A 20,601-nucleotide genomic window follows, 5' to 3' on the forward strand; every position below is an offset into this window, starting at 1 on the left:
CACGTGGACTGAGCGGGCCTCGGCCGCGTCTGTTCCGGCCAGGTTTGACTTTGCTCGCGCAGCGCCCGCGCAGTCCGCCAGGGGGACCCCGGCCCGCCGGGCTGCATCTGAGCAGAAAGCGTTCGAGGGGCGTGGAGCCAGGGTCCTGCGGCGCCTGCTTCGGGAACACCCCGAGTCGGCTGGAGCTCCCCAGCCGCTCCGGAGAACTGGGGGAGCCGGGTCCCCGGCTCTGGAACCCGTGGTCCCGCGGTAGCGAGAGGCGGGCCCCGCGGGTGGGTGTGTCTGTTTCCGCACGCCAGCCTTACAGCCCGGGAAGAGCGCCTGGAAGCGGGTACTTTGTTCCCAAAGATGGGTTTTGTCTGCGGGTGATTCGGGCTCTCGAAGTGCAACTTTGTGGCCGGGGCGCGGATCGGCCGGCTCCTGCAGAGGGAGGAGCGGATCCTGGCTGCGTCCTCCAGGAGGGGGTGGCAGGACTGGGGTTTCCCACAGGTTTTGGGGCGGCGGCAAGATTGGCACCGTACGGGGTCGCAGGCGCACAGCGACGCCCCTGGAAGCCCACCCCGGCCCCCGCCCCCAACCCGCCTCTTCGGGGCTTTGTGGTGTGAGGTTTGGGGCTGGGATCCATCTGGAGCCCAGCAGAAAACTTTTCCCTTCCCATCCCCGGTCCCTTTTGTCTTTCTTGGACACGGTGGCGGCGCCGCCTGAGCGGCGACTCCCTCTCCCCTGCCCAGCTCGCTGTGCCTGGTGCCCTCCGAGGGCAGGCGCGCCTGCACTCTGCGCCCGGATGGCGGAGGCCCTCTGTGAGCACCGGCAGCAGCGCGTCCCATGCCCGGAGGCCGCCGGTGCCCCCCCAGCGCGGGCATAGGGGCGCCCCCACCCTCCGCCCGCTTGCACCCCTTGCCGCCCGCCCCCTCGCCTGACTCATCCGTCCGCGGTGGCCGCCCGAGCCCTGGGATGGGGAGGGAGACCGCGGCTGCCCACGGCGGCCGAGATTCCCGCTGACGCCCCCGACCCCGCCGCCTTCTTCGTCCGCCTCCAGAGGCGCCCGACGTCCCGACAGCTCCTGGAGTGAGACCAGGACTGCGAACCCGGAGAGGCGACCCGACCCCCAGGGCCCGGTGCTCAGGACAGGTGAGGGGAAGGAAAGGGTGCTGCCGCAAGTGGGGAGGTGGGTGGGCGGCCACCGCAGCTGAAACCGGGCACTTCTTCAGCCCCCTGCCCTCCTCTCCGCTGCAGCCTCCAGAGTTAGGTAAACGCTGTCTCTCCTAAAGTTTGGGAAACAAACCAAGTCCGCCACCGGGTCCGGACTCCCCAGTGCCCGGAGCGCGAGAGAAGCTGTGCGGGGCAGCCTCTAAGAACCCGGAGTACTGGAGGGCCTGGCTGGGTTTCTCCAAGCAACACCCTCCTTTGTCTCGGTTCCTGAGAGTCAGCATTCTCTGTAATGTCCACAGCGTTAATTTGTGATTGAGCAAAGTATGGTCAGGGTTTCCTAAAGCAGTATTTGGATGGGGCAGAATCTACACAGGCAAAATGGAGAGGCAAAGCAATTATTTGCAAAATTCAGCACTACTCTTCTCCCTGTAGTCTTGTCTGTAAGAGAAAGGACTGAAGGCTTCTAAGATTTGCTTCATTAACCATTCTTTTGCTATAAATTGTTCAAGCCAACACTTCATGTTGTGTAGGCGCAAGCTCTCTGTATTTACTGCTGTTTGATTTAGAGAAATGTGTGCGTGTGTTTGTGTGTGTGTGTGTGTGTGTGTGTGTGTTTTATGTAACAATTCATTGTTCAGTATCAGGCATTGGTAATGTCAGAGAGAAAGGCAGCATATACATGTAATTGACTAATTGTAATCAGCCCCCATCCACCTTACTCTGGTGTATTTAAAAACTAAATATGTTGGACTAAAGTGTCTCTTGCCTTGTCTCTTCTGAATACCTTCAGAAGTAGTTATGGACAACTGCATAGAAAACATTTCAAGAATCGATAATTATTCTTGTTTGTGAGAAAGAATATTGAATTCTTGGTTTTGCAATCAAACCAAGTTCAGAGGCACACTTTCTATAGGGCTGTATGCATAAATATTACCAGAGGTTGTGAAAGCTATTTACTTTGTCATTTCTTGAATCATGGAAACACTTACAAAAAGACCTTCAGTTTGTTATTTGGCTACTGATACTAGAAAACATTATCATTTTGTGAAAAGTAGACTTAATTTTGAAACTTTTAAAACCTTACTTTATTTTCCCACTGTTTACCTACACAGAAGCATGTGGTTGTAGTTTCATTCTTTTTAAACACCTCAAGTGAAGAATAGAAGTCCTTCTAAACAGAAAATAATGCTTCCATTAACTGGAAACTGTAGTTAAATGCTTTGACAATTTAACATTATGATTTTTTAACTGTAAAACATACACACTGAGAATGATTTTTAATCAAGTCCTACTAGATAGCTCATAATTATGAGATAATTTAGCTATAATTTGTAACCCTGGTTATAATTAGCTTTGTCTCTAGGCTGGGAAAGCCTTCAGTAGAGTTGTGTGGGAAGTCCCTGTATGTAATTTCCAGCCAGTTAGCATAGAAAGGATTCACCTGTTGCCTTTGAGGCAGGTCTAGGTCAATGTGTATAGTGTCTAAAGACACGCATAATCAGAAGGGATTCTTCAGGAAAGATTATTGTAAAGAGGGATGGCTGTACTTGTTATTTTAACTTAGTGGAATTTTTTGTGAAGCTTTTGAATACTCCAAGAGTTAGATTGCTATATTTGGACTTGTGTAGCTTCAGAATTTTGACAATAGCTCATTGGACAGAAAAGGATAACTACTGACATATAGAGGAAGCAGATCTGAACTGATTGATTAAATACTCTACTTCTCATGATGACTCTTAGCATAAAGGAAAGAAATTCATATTTAGCTTAGAAAGATAGATAAGAACAAAGATAAAAGCAAATGTCACCTTTTACATTTCTTAAGCAAAATTAGTAGAGGATAAAAAATAAGCCCTTGTAGTCATACACATTACTTATCAAATAGAGGGTAGAATTTAAAAGAGGAAAAATAACTTGTGTAGTGACAGAAAACTAAACCTGCAATGAGATGGACCTCATTTTCTTAAGGAATGTATATCTGATTTACCGTTTTATTAAGCAGATCCACTTGTTCCTGGACTTACACTATGTTTTGTCTGCTGAGATCTGATATGTGCTCAAAACCTCAGAAAACATCAGTGAGTGCTTGTTGTGGTGTCATCCTAGCTACCCCTCCAGGCCTTTTCTATGGGCTTGTAGGCTGATGGAGAGGGGACTGATAAATATACCACAGATCACTTGGCAGCTGAGGTGGTCTGAGAGCAGCAGGGGACCAGTGCAGACTGGGAAGCAGTATAGTGTGTTGCAAAGGGACCTGGATGGGGAGTTGTCATCTTGACTGAATCACTGATTAGGTGGCTGTGGGTACGTGGGTAAGTTCCTCTGCCTTTTTGGTTCTTGGTGCCCTTATCTGCAGAATGAGGGCTTTGGACTGGCGATCTTTATGTTCTCTTTTAAAAATGCCGCAAGGCAAATTCTGGCAGAATTAAAGAGAGACAGAAATCAGTGTGTGTGTGTGTAGGAGGGTGGTTTGTAGGGTTTTGGTCAAAGGAAGCCAGGCCGGAGGGTCTTGCTAGTTGTATTGAATGGGAAATGGCAAAGAGAAGTAAAAGATGTCTGGTCTGGGACATCTGGCCTAACATTGATTATGTGAATTGAAAATACATAATAAAATAATAAAAATACCAACTTTCAGTTAGTACTGGGTGGTTTTCCATGAATTTTCACAAATGATGGCGATTGATTTTCATGACAACCCTCAGAAGTAATTAGAGCAGAAAGGTGATGAAGCCGGGACTACTACTGCAAAGCACATCTGCACCAGGATGCGCCACTGCCTTTCTGCAGGATTTGTAGAGATAGGAGAAGCTAAAGCTCACTTTGGAAACCCTGAGTACACAGGGGAGAGACATAAGGTTAGGGTCAGATTTTAAGTGAAGTTGAATTTCTGAGTAAGAATTTAGGTTACATTCTGGAACACAGAAGTCTCCAGTTATGAGCTCAAGACTTCCTGAAATGCCTTGAATTCTGATTATTGATGTTTAATCTGACTGCTCTTGTTCTGTGCCCGCTCCTCCCCTAAGGTCCCCTCTTCCCCAGCAGGAATTCTGGGGGTTTGACTACCACAGAGTAATTGATAGGACTCTTCCAAGAGCTTTTAGTGATGCTGGAAAAAGGAAATCTATGTATTTCATATAAAGGCGAGGATTCTGGGGCCACTGTATCACTAACTGATCGGGTGCATTCTGCAAGTTGTGCTTTGGAAACTTTGTCACCAGAGGTGAAATTACACAGAAGGCATAGAAATCTAGCAAGCTGTAAGATGAGCGTCTGTACATTCCTTCCTATAGAGCCCTAATCACTCTGCCCTGAGCATGAAGTACACCAAGGGGGGACAAGTCCCCGCTTACCACCCCACTCTGTTCACTACCCCACTCTGTGTTCATGTAGAAGGGAGTTACTCAGGATTCATTTGCTTGCATGTGTGAATATTTAACTAGGTAAAGCAAGAAAGGACTTATTGGCTCATGTGACCAGAAAGTCCTTGCTTCAGTCATGGCTGGAACTCAGAGACTTACACAACTTTATTGGGGTTATTTCTCTCTCTCCCCGTTTCTCGGCCCCATTTCTCTCTGGGTCAGCTGTATTCTGAGGCACTCTTTTTCTGAGTATGGAGAAAGATGACTGTGGGTAGTTCTAAATCCACATTCCTGGGCTTTTCATCTATGAGAAAAAGAGGTCCTTTCTCTTCCAGGTCCCATTTTTATAAATCTCCTTGAAGGTCTCTGATTGGCCCTGATCAGTGGTAATTGAATTGGTCTCTGCATCTAGCAGAGAGTGCTACTCTGATTGCATTGGACTAAATCGTGTGCCCAACCCTGTGTATATGTGGTTCTGGTGCTGGGATGAGGAGGAGAAGGCTGGTTGGGCACTATGATAGGCAGTTCTGTCAAGATTGCATAGAGGTGTGGTTCTCCCCAAAAAATAATGCTGCCAATCAAAAACAATGTGTCTATTATTGGGAATAATTCCTTCGTTTTTTGGGACAGCCCTCTGCACAATGATCTGGAGTTTGCACATGGAAGCATCTCAGATGCCAAGACTATGCATATCCCAAAAGTGAGACCTTTCTCCCAAGCAAGGTATAGCCCAGTTATGAAATAATGCCCTCATATTTAAACTTTATTAAAAGGAGGATTGCTTCCAGAATACTATTGAATGGGAAGCCACCATTTATTCATATCTATGTACTTCTAGCAAATATCCCTGTGTCTTATTTCCAGCCCAGAGATTTTGTTTCCAAAAGCCCTGCCCATCTAGTGATGATGAGATTGGAGACCCCCTACTTTGGCCATTGTAGAGCCAGTGAAAATTTGAACAGGGAGCTGAAGTGATTAACACAGGACTATTGTTTATGCAAATTCATTGGGTTGTTGGAAATGGGCAGAGGGGAGTGGCAGGCACAGATTAGGATTATCATTTAGGAGGCATAAGATGATAGGTTTCCAATTAGAGTATTGTCAGCAAGAATTTGTGAGCAATATTATGAAGTTCTTGTGAGGTTATATCGCAGGGTGAAGGAGAATCTGTGTTGACAGAAGCATTTGTGCAATGAAATAGACCAGGAGGATGTAGACTAGGAAGTCAGCCTGGGCCAGTAGGTGAAATGGCTGTGCATGGTAGATAGGTTAATAGCAAATGGATTGTGTAGACAGGAGGCCTATAGTCACCATGAGTGCTAGGGGCATGCATAGAACTGACATTTACCGAGGATCTACTTAGTATGGTAGGTTCACGTTACATACTTTAAAGTTATTATATTAATGTTATAGAAATCTCACAATAGCCCTCCAATGAGAGAAAACTCAAAGTCAGGGAGGTAAATAACTTACTGAAGGTTATGAGGCCATTGGACAGTACAGGTGGAAATCAAATCCTGGCAGTCGGACATCAAAGCCTTGCTTTAACCACTATGCAAAACTACCTCTCAGCCTCAAGGTCAAATTCACTGTATCAGACCACACTGAAGGACCAGCTAAAGGCTGACCCTTCTGATAGGAAATGAGAGTACCAGAATTCCAGGTCAAATAGAAGGCACAGAACAGAAGTTATTAGGGTGAAAGCACATGGAATTCATGTTCAGAGCCTACCTGGACAAGAATGTCAAGGTAAGAAATTCTTGGAAAGGAAAGAATATCACATGCATCGATTCTGGGTTTAGGGTTTGGGGTATAGCAAGGAAAGGGAATGGGAGAATTATCAGGAAGTCGAACAGATGGGCAGATCAATAGAACAACTGGGGTTTGATTGTTGACCTGAGAACAGGAACTCTACCATCTGCCATGGCTTTAAATATCCTTCCTGGTGTAAGTCGATAAGAATATGGAATGGGCAGCTCCTCAGAGGGAGACAGGATTTTATTAGTTGTCAGGCACTGTCAGGGAAAGGAGCTAACATTTGTAAGGCCATGTGCCTTAGATACGTAATCTCACTAAATCTTCATTATAAGTTCCAGAAGGGTAAATATTATGCCTCCCCTCCACCACCACTTTTCTTGAGCCGGGAAATGGAGACTCAGAAGGTTAAGTGACTGGCCTAGGCTCCTGGAGCCAGACTGGAAAGTGAAAGAGCTGGCATGGAACCCAGATCTGTTGGAATCCAGACCTCTTCCTGGATCTTCAGGGAGTCATCCTGGTGCTAGCAGGACAAGGTCAATATCAAGTCTGAGAGATGGAAATAGGGAAATCAGCAGGGGCATATAGTTGTGAAGGAAGACAGTAAGCTAACTTTTAGACATCTGTGAGATAAGAGCAGACTGTCCGAAGAGAATTGTCCAGCAGGATTATATCCAGCTTTGGCAGAAAACTTAATAATCTAGTAGGTTTTTTTCCCCTCAGTACAGGATCTCTATCATTATGCAGGGTAGATACGTCAGCGAGTCAGATGTTTGGAAGGCTTAATTTAAGTCACTGATTTCAGTTCAAGAGAAGGGACCTCTGCCAGCTGCCATGGCCTGAATTTACCTTTATACATACAGATACTCTGCCCTGAAATATGAAAAATTAAGAAGTAGATACATATAGAGAGGGAGAGAGGACACTCGCTAGCACATGCTGAATGTAGTAGGTTCATGAAACACACTCTAGTTATAAAGCTGTGTACTCGAGGATGCTCTAAATAAAATGAGTTACTAGTAGAATGTGAGTGACATCATATCGTTCCCCAACAAATACAAAGTCAAATTTGTATCTGCTTAGGTGTGTGACTGATGTGTGTGCAATCAACTGTGTATATATGTACGACAAGAGGAAGGGGAATGAGAAAGTGTATAAAAATAGAAGTATTTATGAGAACCTTGTAGCCTATTCGGAGAGGTAAAACAACTATGTATATAACTTTTAGAACAACTCAATAGAATAATATGTAAACAAATGATTACGATGCTTTGAAATAAAGCTGGTAGAGATATGGAAAGAATATTAGAGGCTCATGACACGAAAGCAATGCTGAATAAGGGTAGGCTCTTTCTTGTAAATAGTGAGCTAATCACAGAGGTGCTGATAGATTAGCAACTACTGGGGAGAAAAAAAAATATTTTCCTTTTGAGAGTCAACATCTTTGGGCTTAAATACAGGATGAATCCAAAGAATCTCAGTACTGTCTCTAAGCTGAGGTTGGCATAGGAGAGACACAAATTTTGTTTCCCTTGGCAAAGTCAGTCAGATCGACTTTGTGAACATACATGTGCAAGTATTTGTCATAAAATGGAGTTAGCATTTCTGAAGAGATGTTATATTTTCTAATCATGAAGGCGATACACACTCCCAATAAAAACCCTGGGAAATACATTAAGTGTAAAAAGTCAGGGAGAAAATTTGCCTGTAATCCTGTGACCCAAAGGCACTCGTAACATTCTGGCATTTTCTTTCTCCTTATTTTTAATGATTTTTTCCATATTGCTTAATAGCGTATTACAACCTACTCTGTTTGCTTAATCTTATGTCTTAAATATTTTCCAACTTCTAGGCAAGCTTTATTAATGTCAGTATAATATTGGATTATGTGGACATATCATAATTTATTAACTAGTCCCTTAAAATTGGACTTTTAGGCCATTTCCAAATATTTGGTATTATAAATGGCACTTTGATGACTCTTTCTTCAAATTTCAGATTCTCTTTTTAGTGCATAAGGGTTATAAATGCATTTATATTCCATTTTATATATGTTTATCAGATTACTTCTTTAAAAAAGATTCATGGAACGATAATTCCTGGGTCAAAATGTATGAAAATTTCAGGCTCTTGATACTTAATGCCAAATTGATTTGCAAATAACTGAAGTTATGACTGACAGTGCATGGAACTACCCTCCACATGCTCTCACTAGGTGGTTGTTTTTATTTTTAAATTTTAAAAAGATACCATTTTGAAAAAAGGAATAGTTTATGCTAACTGCTGATTTTGTTCCTTTGTTACCCAAATCTCCCTTTTAGAATGTAGACTGTGTGAGATATTGTGATTCATTTCACTGTTTAAAATTTACTTATAAGTGTTTCTGAACATGCAGATAGGGGCCCATGACAGAAAAAAGTAGCTTGTGAATGATTTTTTGAAAGCCAGTGTTATACACATCCTGTTTGGGGACTCTTCAGACTTTACTGTGGGGCAGCCCATGAGAGAAGTTGATTGATGTAGGTTGAGAGCCCCTTTTTGCAGAGCTAAACCCCTGACAGCCCCACCTCTGTAGCCTTGGATATTAGGTCCTAGTAGTCATGGAGTGTTCTAACTGCGCTTTTCACTGGGGCTGTAACCCAAGTGAAAGAAGGCCTGTATCTGTTTTGCCCATGGCTATATCCTCAGCAGGTGACCTTAGACCAAGTTTTGCTGGGAGGTGGAATCTGAAATGCCTGAGTTTGTTTATTTTATTTATTTATTTATTTATTTATTTATTTATTTATTTATTTATTTTCAGACCGAGTGTCGCTCTGTCACCAGTCAGGCTGGAGTGCAGTGGCATGATCTCAGCATACTGCAATCTCCACCTCCCAGGTTCAAGCGATTTTCCTCCCTCAGCCTCCCGAGTAGCTGGGATTACAGGGGTACATCACCACGCCAGGCTAATTTTTTTTTTGTTGTTGTTATTTTTAGTAGAGATGGAGTTTCACCATGTTGGCCAGGCTCGTCTCGAACTCCTGACCTCAGGTAATCCACCTGCCTCAACCTCCCAAAGTGCTGGGATTATAGGCATGAGCCACCTCACCCAGCCATGAAAATGCTTGAGATTTTTCCCCTAGAAAACTTCCGTAATGTTAGTCACTGATTGCCCAGAAACAAAGTTCCTGAATTTTGAAACTTCTGGTTTTACTCTCCTTTCCAAACAAAATTCAACCACATCACAGTACCTAGTTTTATGGCAATGAACTTTGACTTATTCCAGAAGAGGAATTTGGATCTTACACATACCTCTGCGGGGTATTTTATTGTCTAAAAACACTTATTGAGAGTAAAGAGAACTATTAAACTTACTGTAGCAGTCGATTTGAGGTGGTTTTTGAGTGCCAGTTTCAATTTTTCCACAACTACTATATTCCTACAAAAATAATTTACAACTAAAATAAAAAAAGTTTTGGTTTTCTTCTAAAAGTTGAAGGATATTATTATATTGTAATAACTCTATTCTCCTTTACGGATCTCAGTCAATAATTTTGAACAAAACTATTTTTGTTCATTTGTTCAACAAATGATAATTTAGGGAGATTCATTCAGTAGGTGCTGTTAAATTATATTTGTGACTCATTTTGTCAAATATGAGACAGAGCTTCTTACACAACAATAACACAGAACACTGTGTAGGAATTCATGCCTTATACATTTGTTTACTTATAAGACACATAAAAGCTCTTATGACATGCATTAAAAAGTAAACTTGGCTCAGGAGAAAGTTTATTAATTAATAAAGGATTCATTAAATATTTGTGCTGCCAGCTGGGGATCCAGTAATGACCAAAACAAAAAGTTATGGAGGAGCTTACATTGTAAATGGAGGAGACAAACAGGAAACATATAAATGAGCAAGGCAACTTCTGGCAGTCAAAAGTGCTGTAAGGAAAGTAAAGAATCTGATGTCATAGAGAGTGCATGGGCTCATTTAGATCAGCTGGTCAAGGAAGACCTCCCTCATTTGAGGCATTTGAACTAGAACCTGTGAGAGAATAAGGAGCCAGCCTCACATATTTGGGGAGGGGGCATTGGAGTAGGTTTTGTACTCAGTGCACTGGAAAGCCATGAGAAGGTTGCTCTTTTGGAGCATGATGTTTGAGGTCATTTATTAAAAATGAGTGTTGAGATGAAGAATGTGAAGTATTACTTCACTGTAATGATGATATTGGTATTGGGAGCAAAAACAACGCTCACATTAGAGACTATACGTAGTTATGGTCAAGATATATCATGTATCACTATATGGTTAAAGACATTTCATATACAGTATGTCTACCTACAAAGGGGTTTTAATATAAATATAACATGTAAATAGATTTAATAAATATATAAATGTAACTAAATATAAATAGCAATTTCAAAAGAATATATAGAGCTTAGCAAGTCCACCATAGAGTTTTTGTTATTTGAAACTTGTGTTCTTTAACTGAGCCTAGCATATTGACTTGCACATTATATGCATTTGACAAATGTTACTGAATTAACCATATGGAATATTTTACTTGTAAGAAAAAAATTAACCTAGGATATAAAAATCACGTTAATTAATTAATTAATTTTCACATTTAATTATTATCACATTAAATAATTATCACATTCAATTAATTAATTAATTATTTTTTGAGACAGGGTCTCACTCTGTCGCCCAGGCTGGAGTGCAGTGATGTGATTTTGACTCACTGCAACCTCTACCTCCTGGGTTCAAGAGATTCTTGTGCTGGGACTCCACAAGTAGCCTCCCAAGTAGCTGGAACTACAGGCACACATCACCATGCCTGGCTAATTTTTGTATTTTTAGTAAAGATGAGGTTTCACCATGTTGGCCAGGCTCGTCTTGACCTCCTGACCTCAAGCAATCCACCTGTCCTTGGCCTCACAAAGTGCTGGGATTACAGGTGTGAGCCACTGCACTCAGGAAAATCACACAAAACAGTGTTTTTATGAAAATACTAAGCCTTTTCTTTGAAAAAAAAAAAGGATAATATGTTCTTTGTACTCTAAATATTAACAGTAATTTTAAATTGTATTCAAAATGCTAAAATTGAAATATTGAAAAATAAAAAATACACAAGTATAATCATCTTCCTCACATACTTTTTTTTTCTCCCTGGTTAAGTAGAAATCTCTGGAAAGTCCACATTTTATATAAAGATTTTATTAATATCACTTGGTCTTATCACACTTTACTTGACTTGTGGAAATTCCTTATTTATTTTGTGAGTCTCCCAATTCTCAAACTAACCTCCATTCAGAAATTTTCATGCATAATTGAATATAAGACAATAATAACATATAACTAATGATGCTTGTTAATGAATATTTAGCTCAGTGTCTTCTGGGAGATCTATCCAAATATACTTATTAAGTCATCTGACATTTATTGTGTGCATAGTAAGTGCTGGCCATTGTGTTCTATGCTAAGAGCATAACAAGCTTTTCTCAAGAAACTCACAGGCTAGAGAGCCATTGCGTAATACTCTAAGTACTTAGCACAAGGGAAAGAGTTTTGCAGTAAGATGCTATGTGGTACTCTCTGAGTCTACATTGGGGTGGCAGTAATGAGGAGTGAGATTGTGAATTAATTCAGGAATTCCTTTAGTCTGGTATTTGGTTAAGTGATTTGAAAAGACAGATTACAAAAAAGAAGTCACAGATAAAAAGGCAGTACATGCCATCCATCTCCAACTAACAAGGCCACCTGCACCGCAATTCTCGTTTCTAGAGATATCACCCTAGGGATTCCCTGTTCTCCTGCCCCAACTGCCACAATCTCATCTGTTTATTTGGCAGGAGACCTATCTGGCTGCAGGCCTCTGGGACTTATTCCTACCTAGAGCCCCATCAACCCAGCCCTCCCTTCTTTATCCTCCTGCATGTGGGGCTACACATTGACCCTTTGGCTTCAGAGTACAGTGACCTAAGCTGTTCCTCCAAGTCCTCCTGCAGTTTTAGATTGGAAGAGGCCTCAATCCTGCTGCTTTCATTTCCAGTAGAGCCTCACTCATTTATTCTTTTATTTATTCATTCAATAAATATTTTCTGAGTACTTACGATGTACTATTTTAGGCACTGGAAATGTAATCGGAAACAAAACAGAGTTCCTGTCTTTATGAGCCTTATATTCCAGCTGGGGAAGACAGACAGTACATGTATAATTTGTTGTGACAAATAGTAAGAAGAAAAATAAAGCAGAGCCCAGGGACTAAAAACCATTAGGATGGGGTTAGAGTAGCATGGCCAAGGAAGGCGTCTCTGATAAGGTCTGACATTTGAGCAGAGACCTGAATGATGTGAGGGAAGAGATCATTAGAATATCTGGTGAAGGAGTGCGCTGCGGGAGGAATAGAAAGTGCAAAGGCCATGAGGAGTCAGTGTGGAGGGTGGGAGTTGGCTTGGACTGTGTGAGTAGCATTAGTATAGATTAGAACAAAGCAGGGGCTCACAGAGGCTGTTGGGGTCATAAGGAAACTTTGGACTTTACTCTGAGTTGTATGGGAAGTATCTGCTAGGAAGCTAACCTTTATCAATATAACTTTCATGTGACCACATGATTTCTAAGAATATTTAATTAGAGTTCAGGCCCATCAGTGGGGGTTTTGTTGGACCTAACCCTCACTTTGATTACTAGTCTCAGAAGAAATATTCAGTGAATAAAATCCCAGGTGTCTGTGTCAGTTATAGGCCTGCCTGATGGGGCCTGAACTCAAATTCAATGTTCTTAGAAATCATGTGGTCATGTGAAAGTGATATTAATAAAGATCTTGGTCAGGCACGGTGACTCACGCCTGTAATCCCAGCACTTCGGGAGGCCGAGGCGGGCAGATCACGAGGTCAGGAGATCGAAACCATCCTGGCTAACATGGTGAAACCCCATCTCTGCTAAAAATACAAGAAATTAGCCAGGCATGGTGGATTATGCCTGTAATCCCAGCTACTCAGGAGGCTGAGGCAGAGAATCACTTGAACCTGGGAGGCGGATGTTGCAGTGAGCCAAGATCGCGCCACTGCACTCCAGCCTGGATGACAGAGTGAGGCTCTGTCTCAAAAGAAAATAAAAAATAAAAAATAAAAAAAAGATCTTGAGTAAGAATAGCCCAGAGAATTCCCAAGCCTAGGGAGAGATATTTTACTTTGGATGGCATCTTAGTTTATTTCATGCTTCTGTAACATGAATATCACAGACAGGGTAATTCAAAAAGAAAAGAAAAGAAATGTATTTATCAAGTTCTGAAGGCTGGGTTAGTAGAGTGCTGGCAATATCAGTGTGCTGGCAACTGGTGAAGGCCTTCTTGCTGCGTTATCTCATGGCAGAAGAACGAGAGCATATGGGGGTTCAACTCATTCTTTTAATGAAGAAACCATTCCTATAATAACTAACCCACTCCTTCCATAATGGCATCAATCCATCTATGAGGGCAGAGGACTCGTGGCCTAATCACTTCTCAGAGGTTCCACCTCCAACACTTTTGAATTGGAGATTAAGTTTTTAACACATGAAGTTTGGGGGACACATTCAAACCACAGGAGGTGTGAACAAAATTTTGTTGTTGATTGAAAGCTGTGTGGAGAATTTTTCAGACAACACTGTGTTAAATTGGAAAAAATTACAATTTAGAAAAGGGGGAGACTTTCTCATAAAGGGTTACAGCCTGTGGGGTGGCCATTCTGACAGGCTGGGAAGCATAGCTTCTAGCCAGAAGCCAGAAACAGATACTTAGAGGGAGGAACAAAAGGAACAGGAATTTATGCTGAATGTGGTGGCCAAATGAGCATATTCAATAAGCCATAGGAGAGTCATAAATATTAACGAAGGGAGAAATGTGCGCATGCGCAATTGAGCTTCATGCCTCTCCATGGGTCCCACCTACAAAAAATGGTGGGGTTAACACGATCTGTGGATGGATGGACTTTTCCACCCTCCAATGTCAAACAGTGAAGCAGAGGATACAAAAACCCTTACTACGCATTCTGCGTAGACTGGCAAGAACCAGTCGGTGTGACTAGTTAGGGCATGAGTTCAGTATGGGGCACACTAAATTTGAGATGCCTGTGAGACATCTTAGGGGAAAGAGCACAGATGGGACAGATGGGGCAGGAGCTCAGACAGACAGATGGGGCTGGTGCTCAGATGAGAAATATGGAATGGAGACTTAAATTTAAGGATCGTTAGTATGTAGTTGATAAATAAAGCTATGGAAAGAATAGAGATTGAGAAAAGAAGGAGGCTTAGGAACAAGCTTTGGGAATTTCTACATTTCAGGATGTATAGAGAGCATGCCGAAAAGTAGCAGCCTTAGTAGTAGGAGAAAAGCTGGGGTGTGCTACTGCTGATGAAAGCTACATGATATTCGCAATAAAGCTTTGTTCGCACATGGTCCTTTCTGAAGCCCTTTTTGAATATTTGGGTTCAGTTTCTTCAGTTTAATCTACAAGTGCAACTCCGATGTAGTATAACCTTCAAATTTTTGAGTGAAATGGGATTACAAGTTACTGAAAAGCTTTTTTTTTTTTTTGAATTTCATGTCGTAGTTGTTGGTACTGTTAGAACAGGATAGACATAGTCACACCTTCACAATAAAATGATAGAATAGTGCATCTGAAGGTCAATTTCATGATCATGCTGATGACTAATATATTCTTACTGTCAACTCCATTGCTGCCTTCCAGTTTAGTAGGCCGTTATACTTTTTTTAAGCATCTGCAGGCTTACTACTAGGTGATATATTATTTTTGTTATAGATGTTTTTAAAGCCACAAATAGAAGTTTAAGCTATTTGCCAGGACACTATAAGGAAAGCATAAAATTTAGAAAAGAAGTGATTGAATAGCTATCAGAAGACTCTGAGGGCTACCCTGGCTTTTATCATGAATGCATTTTAGCTCGTTAAAATTGACGAGAAAAGACAACTTTTATTGGAGGTTTCATTTAGCCTTCCCATTTGGGAGCTTATCTTGGCCCATTCTGTATGTGATGGTGGACCCTAAGGGAACATCACATCCTTGTTCTTATTTCCCTACAGTGAAATACGTAGTAGAGAGTCACTGGTAGTACATGAAATGAATATGAAAAAATTCAAAATCAGCCTTGTGTGAGCATTGTCCTAAGGTGATTAACTACATTTATTTTATGTTTCTCTAATCTACCAACATAGTCTTTTCATTTTTTACAATTCTTACACTATTCAAAAATTCAGGCTGGGTATGATGGCTCATGCCTGTAATCCCAGCACTTTGGGAGGCCGGGGCAGGAGGAATGTTTGGCCCAGGAATTCGAGGCTGCGGAAAGCTGTGGTCATGCCACTATACTCCAGCCAGGGAAACAGAGGGAGACCGTGTCTCTAAAATAATAAAAATTAAGTTTCAGAAGTAATTTTTAAAATGAAGTTATCAAAGCATCTAACAATGCTTAATACACCCATAGTACTCTCTTAAGTTATGACTTAGAAGTATAAAGTGAAAACTCTCCTAGACTTTGAGTCATCTGGGAGTTAGTGCAGTGCCATTCAGGGTCTCCTGTTTAATAAGAAGCCTCCAATCAATCCTTTGGCACCTTTTATTCTTCTTTGAATGCTTAGAAGGGGAACTTATCAGTGGTCCTATCTGTCCTGGCATAAGTGTCTGTCAGTTATGGATGACCTTCATCAGCAATGTGTCATAAGAAGCAGTGCTAGATATTGCTGGCTGTATGTGATGATCCATCCTCTTGCCTGCCCCTAACCAAAAAAATATAGTTTTGTTTTTTTTCCAAATCTGTGCCTTTTGGTGAACCATCTCTAAAGATGGCCCGTGAGGGAAGTGGCGCTGTTTTCCTGATGAGAGAGGATGCTTATATTTGTGGAAGTTGACTTCCCCTTGGACACATACATCAGTTGAGAAGTTGTAGAACAAGTATCAGGCTTGGATTACAGTGCCGGAGACTCTAATAATTTTCCTCCCAGTTCAGCGATCAGAGAACGTCCACCATGTTTCTGTGACAACCGCAGAACATTGAGGGCGGTCTCAAAGCTGCCTTGTGCTATGCTGTACAGACAGGATGATATTCTACCTGGACAATGGGAGGCTACCTTTTAGTTGTTGTTGAGATGTGCAAATTAAAAGTTTATGGAAAGACAGCGTCATTTTAAAATTCAAGTCTAGGAACCAGAAAGGTTTATTTGGTTTTTATCCTTTAGGTCCATAGTTTATCTAGTAGAATTTGAGAAATTGCTGACTGAAGGTTAACATTTGAAAGTCTGGTTAGCCGACATGTCTGCAGCTTCTCTGATCTGTGGCTTCCTCTTCCGTTCACTCCAGAACACACTGCCATCTGGCTGCCTTCCTGAAGTGGCTCTCCTTCAAAGATAGTTTTAAAGATATATATAGTGAACCTTTTATGATCTGGGCTACTTATGATTCACTTGAGACTTTGTTTGGAAGAAAGAATCCCATTGCCAAGGATAATTTGACAATCACAGGAGGATTAGAGCATTACTACCTAAGAGCTATGAAACCTTGGGCAAATTACTCCACCTTGCAGAGCCCCAGTTTAGTGTAGGGCAGCATGACCATCTTAGGAGGTTGGTGGGGGGGCAGTATGAAAGGTCATGTAAGTGAAGATCTGGCACAGTATCTGGCACAAAGTGGACACTGCCCAGTGTTGTTCCCTTCCCTTTTGGCTTGCACTCGCCTCTCTCCATTCCCTCTCACCTGGATGCACTTGCCTTGCATGCATGCATGCTCTCCATGAAACAGCTGTTAGCTCTGCCTGGATGGGAAGTCCTTGCTGGGGAGGCATTTTTCATTCTTCTAGACCCACCTTGAATTAGTGCATCTCTTTCATGGAGTCTTCTCCGGCCTGTCTCAGGAGAGTTGGTTGCACCTTCCACCACTTTCAGGGTGCTTTGCTCATGCCATCAGATGAGCTTGTATGAAGTGATAGTGACTGGTCTATCTTCTGTCTCTATCCTAAACCCAGGGCCGTAAGTAGTAGAAGTGGACCTAATGTCTTCAGGACAACAAAAAGAGTTGAGTGGAGCGTGGAACATGAATGATTTTTTTTTCCATGATTTTACCACTGGCATTGTTACCAAAAATTAGAGCCCATTTCAGCTCTGTTGATGGAGAATCGAGTGCTTGATTTTTGGGAACTAGTGTATGGATTCAGGGTAATGACTGCAGCCCCACTAAAAGTATCCTCCTTCCTCTGGCCTTCAAGAACTTATCCTTCCATCTTCTTGGGGAAGGGGCAAGGTAGTGGCACGAAGCAGGAACATTTGTGTTACGTGTGAAGTCATTTATCTGTGACCAGGTTCCTTGAGGCACCTGCTTGGGCTTTCCTAGTGACTCTAGATCAGGAAGCAAACCATCTCACCCAAGGAACTGTGTGAGTTCCTTGAGGCCAGGCATGATGTTACACTGTGTTTGTGACTCCTCCTTATGGCCCGTATCTATTTGCTCAGACATTATTAAATTTGTCACATTCTATTGAATTAAGACGGCAGCTGCATGGGATTCATTAGTTGTCTGTGGCATCGGGCAAGACACTGACATTCAACTGAGGAACACGTCATATCAAACTAAGGGCAATAACTAGCTCAGAAAAAGAGCCACCCTAAGCTTGGAATTTTTCTCTTCCTGATTGCTGGGAAGTCAGCAATGCCATCCTGAAGAGAATGAGACACTGTGAGGTGAGCAGCAAGTTCCAGCATGCTGGCATTCCACAGCAGCCACATGGGGAGTATTCATGACAGGGGATAGTCTGTTCCCATTCTTGGCCTTATTCACTTTGATGTTTTGAAACATTCATGATGCCGTCTTAATAAAATTGAAGTTTGGACACTTGAATGCCTGGAGATGGCAAATAATCTGGTTCCCATAGCCATCTTCACTCAGCTGTGTATCCAGATATAGCTTTCTGGGTCTCTGAAAATACTGATCAATAAATTATGAGCTGTTATGATTTAAAAAGCTAGTAAGTATTTTTAGTTTCCTTTAAATTTTTAGTGTTTTAACAAATCACAGGTGGTTGGCATCGAGGTAAAAATGAATATCAAGATATGGTGAATACTGTCTTCATTATGAGTACAAAAGATTATTTTTTCCCTTTTAAAATTTTTTGAATAATTCTGACAAGTATTAAAACTTTGGAGGCCATGGGACCCAAAGAACTTTGTGGGAATAATTTATTCAAATTATATGAGAAAAGAAGAGGCTGAGAGTGGTGGCTCACACCTGTAATCCCAGCACTTTGGGAGGCTGAGACGGGGGGATCCCTTGAGGTCAGAAGTTTGAGACCAGCCTGGCCAACATGGTGACACCCCATCTTTACTAAAAATACAAAAAAATTAGCCAGGTGTGGTGGCGCACACCTGTGGTCCCAGCTACTTGGGTGGCTAAGGCATGAGATTCGCCTGAACCCAGGAAATGGAGGTTGTAGTAAGCTGAGATGCCACCATTGCACTCCAGCCTGGGTGACAAAGTGAGATTCTGTCTCAAAGGAAAAAAAAAAAGAAAAGAAAAAGAGAAAAGAAGAAATCACTTGTTAAGTACTTTCTCAACATTGTAAGTTGTTTTAGTCTTTTATAAGAAATAAGCTTGCCGTTTGTGAATGCTTTTTGGTAGTTTATTATAAGCATTTATCATGTAACTGAAATTTTTGTAAACATGCCTTTCTAAAGGCTGTATAATGTTCTGTTACCTGTATTTTTATTTTTGTTTTATTTATTTATTTAAAAGTTTTTACTCTGTCACCCAGGCCAGAAAGTAGTGGCATGATCATAGCTCACTGTACCCTCAAACACCTGTGCTCAAGTAATCCTCCTGTCTCAGCCTCCCGAGTAACTGAGACTACAGGTGTATGCCATCACACCCGGTGAATTTTTAATGTTTTGTAGAGAGGAGGTCTTGCTGTGTTGCCAAGGCTGGTCCTGAACTCCTGACCGCAAGTGATCCTCCTACCTTGGCCTCCCAAAGTTGTGGAATTATAGGCATGATCCATCTTGCCTGGCCAGAAAATTATTGTTTTTAATTAATAAAAAAAGAAATGTTAATTCTTGTGACACTTCAAACTTTCCTTTGAAGTTTCCTTGATTCAGAAAGGCATAGCATGTTTCCAATATGTGTCATTAGATATTTTGTATTTTCTATCAAGCTTAACCTTTGAAGTGATGGTAAAATCACATTACAGTGAACTGGTCAATGGGTAGATAACGCTTCCATAAAATTTCCTGAAAGAATTTTTTTTTTCATTTTCTTTAGAAGTTTGAGGATGTTAGACAGTTTGGGATTGTTTTTGCTTTTCTTCTAATATACAAAAATTTACATTTGGAGTACATTTATTTATTATCTTTTTGCAAATGGATTTATCTCTATCATAGCATCTCATCCGGTGGCAGAAAGAAACACATGACCATTCAGTCATTTCTAATATATTTTTTTGGATATAAATGTGGAAGAAAGCAGTCAGACAGAAAAAAGTAGAAAGAGGATTTGGCTTGTTGACATTATGCTTCATGCATTTAAATTTGCGACATTGTCAGTTATGGAGCTCACACAATAAAAATTCTTAATTTCTTAGCACACAGAGCCACTGAAAAGGACTGAAGAGAGCCAGGGTTTCCTGGGACACCTGGCTCTGGAGGTGAGCGACAGCAGGGAATGACGTCAGGGAGCTGGGAGACTGATAACCTGGATGGTGACTTTTTATGATGAGTTTTGTAATGGGTTTATTCTTCCAGTGAGCTAACAAAGTTTATTGGTGGGACTTTGTCAGGCAATTCTTTCTTTAGCTTGGTTAAATAAACCAGATGTCTTATTTGGACATTTCAAAGTTCCTTGCAATAAGCACTTTTAAATTGAGATAGAGATAGGTCTCTGCTCTGGTGAAACACTCACTGTAAAAATAATTGTATAGGTCATTTTATAGAGTAGGCTGTTTTAGCAAGACTGCTCCTCATTCCTCTCATTCTTTTCTCTCCACACAAATCCCCAAGAGAAAAGGCCCTTAATCAGAAGCTCATTGTCTACAGAAAAAAATAATTTTCTTTGCTCTTCTGTAATTTCAAAATTATATTTGTTCTGCTTGGAATAAAAGGAGGTTTATAACCTTGTAACCTGTAATCTTTCATGCTGTTTTTCTTTTTGAAAACCTTCTCTAAGAGTCTGAGCATTAACCATTTCATGATGCTATGTAATCTCACATTATTTTACATAAACTACAGAAATAATTTGCAGATGAATTTTTAGGGATCACCTTTTGCCCTTTGGCAAAAGGTGCCTTGAAATGCAAAATGAACAGTTGAGAAAATTA

General features: G+C 41.5%; 1 protein-coding gene across 1 annotated transcript in view; it reads left to right on the forward strand.

Moving 5' to 3' along the window:
* Positions 1–207: 207 nt before the first annotated feature.
* TMEM200A (transmembrane protein 200A) overlaps positions 208–20,601 on the forward strand; it is a 78,329-nt gene continuing 57,935 nt past the window's right edge. The window contains exons 1-2 of the mRNA XM_028847108.2: positions 208–331; positions 1,040–1,131. The gene's annotated coding sequence lies outside the window, so the exon portion shown is untranslated. The remainder of the gene's footprint in view (positions 332–1,039; positions 1,132–20,601) is intronic.

Source organism: Macaca mulatta, chromosome 4, assembly GCF_049350105.2.
Source record: "Macaca mulatta isolate MMU2019108-1 chromosome 4, T2T-MMU8v2.0, whole genome shotgun sequence".
NCBI classification, from domain to species: Eukaryota; Metazoa; Chordata; class Mammalia; order Primates; family Cercopithecidae; genus Macaca; species Macaca mulatta.